The sequence below is a fragment of the Empidonax traillii genome, unplaced genomic scaffold (assembly GCF_003031625.1).
Source record: "Empidonax traillii isolate 1590-97213 ecotype Southwest subspecies unplaced genomic scaffold, ASM303162v1 scaffold205:size1172791, whole genome shotgun sequence".
NCBI lineage: Eukaryota > Metazoa > Chordata > Aves > Passeriformes > Tyrannidae > Empidonax > Empidonax traillii.
The window spans coordinates 376,708-388,017 of NW_020955398.1; the positions used below are offsets into that span (position 1 = coordinate 376,708).

Consider the following 11,310-nt stretch of genomic DNA (forward strand, 5'->3'; position numbering starts at 1 on the left):
ATGACTGCTGCACTTTTCTTATTTCCATACGTGGTTCCAGCTATTTGTTTTGTGTTTCCATCAGCTCACAGCTTCTTGCAATCAGCAATCAGCTGGGAACAGCTAGATTAGAAAATACAATCAAGCTGTCTCTCTAACTGCTACACAGGTTATCCTTTTTTTTTTTTTTTTTTTTTTTTTTTTTTTTTTTTTTTTACTATCACCATGGATGTTTCACAGCAAGACCTTCCATGAGCTTCCTCATCACTGCAGAGATACTGATTGGGCTCGAAACATTCCTTCCAGCACTGCATGGGGGAGCAGAGACTGCATGTGGTGAAGGGTACAGAGGAGTCACACAGAGGTGTCCTGACACAGCAAACACCTTGCCAGAAAGGTGCTCCAGCTAGTGCCCTTTGGAGACCCTTCTCATGCCAAAATGACATGCAACCTAAGCAGCAAATCCAAAAAGAAAGATCAAACTAAGCTATCATCTCAGTGTGTTTTTAATGGTAGCAGGTCCCTACTTTGGGATTCTTGGGAAATTTTTCCCAAAGAAAGGCAACTCATTGCCTATTATTCCACATGTGATCTCTTATTCTGTGTTGGAATGAAATAACATGAGAGAGGACAGAAGTGCCTGAATTGTTTGGGATTATCATCTTAGTCCCTGAAAGAAAATTCATCATTGCTGTCAATTGTAAAATCTGTAGCACTTAAAATCCTCCAGTATGCCTTTGAAGTTTAAGACAAAAGTTCAAAATGTGTGGTTCTATTTTTACATTTCAGCATGTTATCAGGAAAGACAGCTTTCTTTTAAAAGAAAACTCTTTGGGAATCAGGCCCACTGTTCAGTGTGCACACACTTTCATGTATTTAATGGTGGCAAGCAAAATCCAGTTAAAAACAAAGAAGACGTCTTGCTCTCTGCTTGCACAATACTCTTTCTTTAGTCTACTTTACTAGAAAATGCTTGTTCTCAAATGCTGTGTATGAGATTTATGATTCTAATACTGAAAAAAAAATCAATCTGAAAAAGGAACTTACTGTGTAATTCTTATTATGGATTTCAAATTTAGGTGTTAAATATTTTCAAATACAGAAAAGTGTTTTGATTTAAAAATGTCCATGTCTCATGTATCATTTCATTACTGTGCCACTGAAATTATTATTATAGCTTTGTAATACAGGTTTGTTCACTTCACTACAACATGCTCATTTTATTTCCCACCTTGTAAAATGCAGCTCCTTAAAGGCCCTGATTAAATGAAAATATATTTTTGTGGTGTTATATTTTGTCAGAAATTACACCAAAGCTCTCTGGTTATCCATACATTAAACAAGAAAAGGTGATATAAAGACCTCTATGCATATTTCTGTCTGAAAACATATGGAAATTAAAAAAGGAGTAAGAACTCCTCACATGACCAGTCATAATTGTGGTTATTGAAATGGGAGTCCAACAGACAAGCCCTTGCCACAGCTAGAAGAAACTACTTCAATAGGAATATTTCACAAGTCAGATCTGTGACACTATATGCCTATATATTTATGCTCCTTAAGAGCTTGTTCAGATATGCAGAAGCACTCATAGAATCATAGAATGGTTTGGGTTGGAAGGGATCTTAAAGATCATCCAGTTCTAACCCCCCTGCCATCTAACACCTTCCATTAGACCAGGTTGCTCACAGCCCCACCCAACCTGGTGGTCTGAAGGAAGTTGCTTGAGCCACAATCCAAGAACCATTCTGGAATCCAGAAATTCTGTATAGTGGTGCAAGATAAAAACTCTTCCTATAGCATTCTCACTCACAAAGACACTGCAGGAATACAGTAGGAAAGGCAATGTGGAAACAGCTATACAATTCACACATCGCCTAGCACACCACTTGTAATGGGTGCCATTTCAGTTTGCCTGGAGATTAAAATATTCATGAGGATGCTGAATATGAAGTACGTTGACATACTTCTCATCTGCTCTCAAAGCACCTCTGCTGTATAACACCTTTCTGAACAGAACTGTAAAACCAGTACTTTTTGCTTCTGCATGTCTTTTGTCACTAACTCACTGTACAGTCTGATAGCTGACAGTAGCTTTTGTTAACAGCTAGATGAGGAAATTCAATCTGGTAAGTGAAAGGAGCCACATTTTTTTACTCATTCTGCTTTAAAAGGGCTCTAGACCAATATGTTTTCCTTTCCATGTGACATATATAAGAGATGACTGTTTCATGGTTTCCAAAGTATGCTACACTGCTCACTCTTTGTATGCTCAAGCACTTACTGAAGATGGAGCAAGGTAAAAAAACTGAAAAATGGATCAGAGCTGGAGGTGTCTCAATATTCAGTGACAGAAAATACATGGGTAAAAGAAGTTTAAGCATGATTTGTAGTTACACCATATTAAGTAGATGTTTGCTCAACATCTGGAGAATAAATTTAAAACACTGAGTCTGCCAAAGATATTCTCACATTCAGTGCTCTGAACTGTCAGCAGGGTATATAAATTTTGAACAAATTTTCAAGTTTGTGAAGCAGCAACACCAGAAAAAGTCCAGTTTCCTGGACTTATGCTTTAACAGCATAAGACCTTTATGAGATCAGGGAAATAGTGACACCAGATGAGAGCCTGTGCACCTGGCAGAATCTGAGTACCTAGCACATTCAAACTGTCAGTCACATGATAAATCTGCTATTTTTGGATCTACAAACTGGAATAAAAACCAGCTACTGTCTTCCATTACCACCTCAAAACCATAATTCAAAAGACTTGCTAGCTTGCCTGACAAACAGAACAAAAGCTGTCACTTTGGTGAATAAGAAACATTATTCCACAACCTTTTTGGCTTAATTTCTCAACTGATTAAAAATCAAAATTCAACCAAGGAACAGAAGTGTACTGTCAACAAGCCTTCACCTACAATGACATAATCACCAAATGTGGGGAAAAAGTAAAACAGTTAATCCCAAAAGGCTACTCAAATTCTAGTTTCCTGAAACTAACCCCACAACCTGTGCAAGGCCATTCTAAGCAGACAGAAACAGAAGACCAGAGATGCCAAAATGTCACTTAATGGTGTTCTAGGAGGGGAAGAAGTCAATGCTGCCATATAGATCACCTTTACCCTCCCAACCAAAGGGAGTCTACAGCCTGCCTCTATGCTGGCAGTAACTCACCTGACCGAGGTTGCTCTAACTCACTGACTACTCTTTTCCAGCTGGGCCTTTCAAGAGGGGCAGGAGCGAGCAGTGCTGTGTATGTTTTGGTGTGGGAGGTGGTGGCAGGTTTGGAGGGTGTGTGTGAGTGGAGGTTGGGGACGTGTGTTTGGGCCCATCATCCCTGTGCCATGGTCGAGCAGTGGTGTTTTGTGAGGGCAGGAGTGTGGCATCCATCAGGGAAGTGCAGCATTCTTGGGCTTGGAGGTGTCTATGGCCATCCCACCCTGAGAACACCCAATCATGTCTGATCTCGGAAGCTGTAGGCTTTTTGCCTCATAAAGAAGTGTCACATCTTTTACCATCGGGGCTTTTCTGGAGGGGCAGGAGCGAGCGGTGCTATGTGTGCCTACAGCCTCTCATACTGAGGAACATCTCTAACACAGCTAAGATGCCAGCAGGTAAAACTGATGGTTGGTAAGGACACAGAATGTTTTACCTGCTGCATAATAACACAAAATGTCCCTATTCAAAAGGAATAAAATTAAAAATTCCTTGTTTTTTTGAGTTGCCTTGTTATACCAGAAATTTCAAGATGTAGATGTGTAGACATAAACTCACAACATAATTTTTGCTTGAATCAGAAATTCTACCTAGTTTTGTGCCTCATGGTGAATTAGTGACCCCAGAGCTACAAAGCTTCCCATTTGCAAATGGGCACCAATCAATTTTGGATGAAAATGTGTAACACCATGAATCCAGAAGAGGAAAAAAAAAAATTAAAAAACCCCACCAAAACCCAAACACCTCCATGTCCAGTTTTCCTACCTGCAAAAGGACTCCTGTCTTTCAGTCTTCCTCCTTTCTGCTTCCGTTTGTAACTGTCTCTCTTTTTTTGCCCATTCTTGCCCGTTCTCATGAGTTTTCCCACTCATGTCATGCCAGACATTGTTCACAAACTTCGCCCAGACTTCACACAGAATCTCTTGCTTCATATTGTCTATTTTGCACAACTATTTTTTTTGGCTGTCATTGTTTTTTATGATAGTCTAGGGCCAGGTCTTTGGACAAGGGACAATATTTTACTTTCTGTCATGCATTCTAAAAATCTGTGGACTACACTTAGATACTAAATATCAACAATACATACTGACAAAGAAAACTGAATTTTCTGAGCTGCTATCCTTCCTGGTCGGTTCTGTTTTTTCTATTTCTCTTCCATTGCTTTTTTGGTTTGATACCTGCCCTTTTCTTTAGATGCTCTGTCCTATAGCCTTGATTCCACATGATCACAGTCATTCTCCTGAGAATGTTCCTATGAGGGAACAAAAGTGTTTTGTGCAATTGCCATCATGTTAAACATGTGGTAATCAGTGATGATGATGCAACAGTGTTCAGTTCAGTTCAGTGGTGACAGAATTTCAGGTGAATGACATAAAATGATAAGCCTGTAATCAGTTAAGGAATGGCTGCAAAGCACTGACAGTATCTAACTCCAACCCTGGTTTCCTCCATGAACTGAAATTTGTTTGCAACAATTCCAAGCCGACAACCTGACACAACATGAGAAGCAAGTAGAGTCTTGAAAAAAATCTGTCCAGTATGTTGCACTGTAGTAGTGATGTGGCATAAATGTGAGAAAAGGGAGATCTATCAGTGACCAAAAGGAAGTTTTAACAGGGTATGAGCAAATAGGTAAACATCTGTAAAGGGAGTTATAAAACATTACTGCTTGATAGCAGAAAGTGTAAATTAAATTGAGTTTCTAATCAGCCAACACAGAAAGAGCTTAAGTTGCACAAATATCAGTTACTTCTCTGCAGACACAGATTCTACAAAAAGCTGATACATTTTTTCATGGCTCTAAGAGGATCATAGATGCTTATCCAGTCACGGCCATGAACAAAACTGCTCTATTCCCAAAATCTGTGCCTATCCAATCAAAAATCCTGGCTGTCGATGTCTTTAAGGTACTGAATCTGTGACCAAGTAAAGTGAATGTTGCTGTCAGAGTTCACAAAACAGATTATGCAGAGATAGCTTCTACACAACCTTATTTACTTTTTTCCCCATAGACTTGCACAGTCTAAGTATGGAATAGATTTTGCTTGTTAAACTGTTGTAGTCATGGAAATAAAGAGGTTTTTTAAGGAGAAATGAAGGAAAAATAAAGACATAGTCAGAAATATAGGCAGTCTGAATATTTTAGAGACAGAGAGCCTGACATCATTGTTAGGAGACAATATGTGGCATGTTTTATTACATATAATTTGTGATTACCATTACAGTTTGGATTTTAGATTTCTGTGTACTAGCAAAGGAAAACGAAACACAAAAAGACAAACACAAAATACATGGTGACTTACTGCCTATCAGGAATCACTGCAGTTAGGTAGAAAAAGGGCATTAAAAAAAAAAAAAAAAAAAGCTTTTTCTAAAGCAATTCCATGTCAGATCTTAAGAAAAAAAATTTTTTTGCTCCAGAATTACATCTCAGGTTCCCCTCTCACGTAAAAATGGATCCTCATCCTGCCTCAGGCACCTTCTTGCTACTTGATATGTACCTTTTCTTATGCTTCTTTCCCACTTCTATTAAAGATAGTAGTAGTAGATGGCAGAAGTTGTAGGAATTGAAGCAAACAAGGACTACAGCCTGCTTATTCTTAAAGACAGTCCACTTATCGCACTTTTCAGACATTGCATATAGTTTGTCATATGGCAACAGTTTTCTCGAATCCTAAAATCAGTTCCTTATATATCCAAGCTAAGTTCTATGCTGAGTCATTAGCAAGAGCACTGGAAGACATAACCTCTTCCTCTCATTCCATATCCAAGCAAACTGTCTCTGAATGTGTGTTAACATGCAATTTTTAATAATATCACCTTAAGAAACAAAAAATCTTTCCAACTAAATAACTACATCCACTCAATATTCTGGAGCTCAAATCCACAGAGACACTCAGTCTTTGCTGTACTCACTGGGAGTCTCCCAGCACCTTAAAATTCACATGCTGGCAATCCAAGATTCCAAATACAACAGGAGAATTTCTATCTTTCTGAAGAATCTAGGCACAGACATAATTAGAACCATAAAAGAGAATGTTCTGTTCCAGATGTACATCTGATCATCCGACGGTGATCAGTGGATAAGCAGATACATGCAATTAAGTTTTTGGCATTTCAGTGCAGACATACTAGAAAATCCAAAGAATATTACAATGAGAATGCAAATTGGGAGCTGGGGGAAAAATTCTGCAATGTACACATGAATGAGTGAGGTTTGAAGCTTGCTGTGAGTTCAACTTACAGTATTTCAACATTTAAGAACTACCCAAAATGAAATTAAAAATAATCTTGAAGTACTTTAAACCACTTGTTCTCAGAAGAAAAAAAATTGAAAACCACCACGTGTTGCCACAGTATGGGATGATATTAGCACTGGGAAACATCAGAGAATTTGTTTAAATTGACATGCTTATTTCATTAACAGTAGAGCAGTAGTTCATAGTACAGACTAACAGTTATTTCCCACATTACTCTTGTAGAACATACTTGTAAAACTCTCCAAAGGTTCTCTTCAAAAACTTCCTCAGGAGTAGGATGTCAAAGCACAATGCAACAGCACGAGAAAGGGAATACTAGCTGAACTAATGGATACAACTGGAAGAATCTTTAACGGAATAGATAAATCTGCAGGGCCAGCCAACAGGACATTAAGCACAAAAAGTCTGCAAGATGCAACTGTGTAACTGGAATGGAAGCAAACAAACTCACCACATATGCACAGTTCCAATTCCCAGGAAAGACTGAGGCTAACAAAGCTAACACAGCCACTTCTTTCAGGGCCACTGAAATTCTGGGCATATCTGAGTACATGGTTCACCTCATTTTGCCTCTGAGTGACACAGGTTCTTTTTTCTCCTCTTCTGAGGAAAATTAGTGATCTATCCAATGGAGAGAACACCTCTGAATTTCAAAGAAACTATGCCAATTTATACAAGCAAAAATGTTGAACCATACCAAGGAATACAGTATTTCAGTTCAGTGGCACAAAGAAACAAAAAACAACATTACTGGGATACATTCGTCTCTCCAGAGTTTTAGTACACCAGTGTCCAGCTAAATGATACAAGTAAGGTTGTGCATTAACTGTAAAACACTGTGATGACCACTATTCTCTCTGGTTTTTCCACTGCCCCATAGGAGAAGTACAGCCTTGGAATTGATTATGGTCAGAAGCATCACCTCCTCTTTGCTTTTATTATTATTCCCATTGCAATATCACTTTAGTCCTTATAGTCAGAGTAGGAGCCAATCATGCTACACAAAACCAACACTGAAGGATAATCTTCATACAAAAGATCTCAAGTGTTTTTGCAAACTCAAACATCTGATCCTTTTCATTGTTTACTGGCACATTCCACACAGAAGTTAGACCTATCACATTAAAGTCTATTTTTAGGTGGTTCTATTGATTATGTTCACATCTTCATTATCTTCATAGACCTGCACCAGAGATCCATGGAATGAAAGAGGTTTCCCTATAATAATTGTCTTAGTATGTATACTACATAAATATATGGAAAATTAGAGGAAGTTTTAGCCAAATCCTTAACAAAAAAATTTTCATTACCAGTGTCAACATGCAATAGGACACCTCCCTACATGCACTCCAAGGAGAGTTAGCAATACAGAAAAACCCCTTCCTACTGGACATCCTGTAGTGAACAATGCCAGTCACACTTCTCCTCTGGCCTTTGAACACTATGGGAAGTGGTTGAGTCACCATCCCTGGAGTTATTTAAAGGACATACAGATGTGGCATTTGAGGACGTGCTTTAGTGGCGGACCTGGCAGTGCTGGGTTAATGGTTGGACTCAATGATCTTAAGGGTCTTTTCCAATCTAAATAATTCCATGGTCCTGCGATTACTTTAGGGAAAAAATCAGCAGCTATATAAGCTGTAACAAGCACCACCATCACAACATGCTGATTTGAAAGAACTCTGCACTCCTTAAGATTCAACCACCAAATTACAATTAAATCAGCAAAGGACAACCTACAGTTACCTTAGGCAAGATAGCAAGCGTCAGCATCAGGATTGGCTTGGTTCTCTACCTATTACAGGAAACACAAAAAGACTCTGCTACCTCCTTCGTATTCAGGTTCAAAATATAATCAAACCACTAATTCAAGGCAAAAAACCCACAATGCATTGCCCAATTTACTACTTCAGGAATATATTTACAGTCTCCTCAATATCTGCAGATCAGGTGTCTTTCTAAATTTATAACACATTCACTGAGAAGCTACCAGTACTCTTCAAAACTATCATAAAACCATAATTCTTGCTCCCATACACCCCACTCAAACATTACTCACACAAAAAGTTCCTGCATAAACTAGACAGCATGAAGCACTTCCCAGATAACACTCCCCTGGGCCTAACTAACACATCATTAGACCACATTTCAACATTATGCAGCACAAAAGCCTGTTTTTACTTTTAAGAAAAAAGCAAGATAAACATCCAGGATTTCAGCTGAAATGCATCATCAGACTCCTTTATTTGATGTTCACCCAGACAACTTTGTTTCCAAAGCTAACATTTTCTCCTAATGATGCACACAGGTAGAGGCACCAATTACCAGTGTGGTAATAAATAAACAAGCAAAATGTGTTCAAAAACTACTTCTAAGATTTTAATTACTCGTATTCTCAAGTCTGTAAGCAATGTCTTTCCTGTCTGCCATAGAAACCTGGACTTCACCCTTGCTTCTATCATAAATTCAAAAATTATCAGAGTCCCTTCAAATTGCTTTTGAAATATTTCTGTACAACATCATTTTTCTAGACATCATAGACAGCATCAAAAACATCACATGCAACATAAAAAAATTATAGCTTGCAAACCGCAGCAGAAAGCCTACAGATCAATTACCTTGCTTCCAGGCAAAAAGCATTCATTTAAAACACAAAGATACATCCACCCCAACATTAGCATATTTCTGTTGATTATGGAACATGAGAACTCCTCTTCATCCATCACTATCTAAACCATCCACAAATGCAGGCTGAAAGTAACCTGTCTCTCTCAGTCCCCCTTGCAAAATAAAGTAGTTGTCAACTCCCTTCTAACACTGCAGAGGGTATCAGCTACCTCTTCTTGAAGTGGTTTAATTGGCACGTATCTAAGTAAACTCAGAAAACTCCATTTCTATCACAGTGTGGTTAAAATCTTGCAAAGTTTTTACAGCTACAGCTTGGTCCAATAAACTACAAGCTCTGATTGAGTTATGCCCCATTGTCATCATGCCTGTAACAACATGATAATGATATGCAAACACAACCTATATAGTCTTTCTCACAGACGTCAGTGTGATGTACAGTAAGCAAGGAGCCTACACTCGTATTAATAGTAGATTTTGTAGGTTAAAGAAGAACTTCCCTGCTGAAGAGATTCCAAGCAGCTATTTATACCTTTCTTTCAGCTGGCAAAAATAATTTTGTGAACATAATTAACACAAAACTCATTGAAAGCTCCCAAAGACTAATTTCCATAGATACCAAATGTACTATGTCTCTATTGCCAATACCATTTTCTCATTGAGTTTATAATTATTTCATATGGGTACAATGACAATTACAAGAACCACATCATGTGGTTTTCTCTTTTTCAGATAATTTATTAAATTATCATTTCCTGGAGACGTTAAACCTTAATATCTTTAATGCTTCCATATCAAGAAAATAATTTTGTCTTTGATGTAATTTTCAGAATAACCAAGTGAAACTAAGGCCTCACTTCTTTATAACCACACTCCCTTCTTCCTGTGCCTGCTTCTGTTCCACAACATAAATTATTTTCCACTGAAAGTCTCCTGTTTATGTTGACATCTATTAATAGAATTGTATGAGAAAGATTCCAGAACTCTGTGGCTTTGCCTATGAACCCTGCAACACCCACTTCCAGAACAGCCTGAAAAACATTAAGTCACCTCTCCACCTTTCTCTGCCTCTACAATTACCTCTTGGTACATCTGGGTTCTTTGCAAAAGAACAAGATAAGCAGGACAAAATAGTTCCCCACCAGAGCAACCAGCACTCCACAAGTAGGTAGATTTTCAGTATTTTTTTTCCTTCTAAAATAAGTGTAAGTTTCTACAGTAGAAACTGATACTCTCAAAATTTACTGTGTAAACTTATTATTACTATATAGTTATTACTATTAGGCAGGTAGAAACACAACTCTAGATGTTTTTCATCATGTATTATTTTCTCTTAGCTAAACTACATATAATTATCTCACAACTAATATAAATAATGTCATAAATAAAATCATGTCATTATTGATTCTTCATGCTTTGTTTGTAGATGGTTATTGTATCTCTGGTAAATTGTGCCTCACAAAAGGGAGATTACAGTGTAACACAAACTAAAAAAAATGTTCACTATCTTCTCTGTCTATCATATAATGCTTATATATCTGTATCATCAAACTGTAAAAGGTCTTATGGGGCCTCTCCACGCTGCTCAGCCATTTCAGGGGACTTATGTTAACTTTGTCTTTAACTTAGTTATTTTCTGTTTAGATTTTATTTCCTAAGAAATTCTTAATTTTTGCTGTCAACTCACAATATGAGGGAAAAATTCACAGCATGTTATTGATTTTATTTAGCATAACTTCTATGGGGTTTTGCTTCTCGTAATTGACCATTATAGCAATTCAGTTGTAGAAAGGTTCAACAAGAACTGATTTTCCTGTAAAGCGAATAGAGAATAGTAAGTAGAAGAAAAACAACCTGTTGCTATATATGGATTTGGACAAATAGTGGAAAATTATTATTACTAGTTCTTGACTCAGAGTATGCTTTTTTTCCCAAAGCTGATTTTAAATTACCACATAGTCCTTTTGTGTTTGAGATACAAAATAAGGTACTTAAGAATTTAGATAAGTCTTTGGACTTGCATGGTCTCAAAGTATACCAAACAGTGGAAGTGATAGACTGAAACTAAGGACGTGTTGTCAATGCTGTTACACTGCCAATTACAGTGCCAATGCCAATGATCCATGGAAGTCCATTTGCCACTAGTTTAAAGATACCTATTGCTTTACCACTGCCTCCACCTGTAAGGTAACACATGGTATATCAAAGCCAGAAAAGAGCAGTGATG

At 37.7% G+C, this 11,310-nt stretch overlaps 1 protein-coding gene and 1 long non-coding RNA gene across 12 annotated transcripts in view; one reads left to right on the forward strand and one right to left on the reverse strand.

The window, feature by feature from the left end:
* MAPK10 (mitogen-activated protein kinase 10) overlaps nt 1-11,310 on the reverse strand; it is a 183,288-nt gene that overhangs the window by 63,325 nt on the left and 108,653 nt on the right. The window lies entirely within an intron of this gene.
* The window catches only part of LOC114059150, a 21,144-nt gene continuing 20,018 nt past the window's right edge, over nt 10,185-11,310 (forward strand). The window contains exon 1 of the long non-coding RNA XR_003571597.1: nt 10,185-10,251. This is a non-coding gene — a long non-coding RNA (uncharacterized LOC114059150). The remainder of the gene's footprint in view (nt 10,252-11,310) is intronic.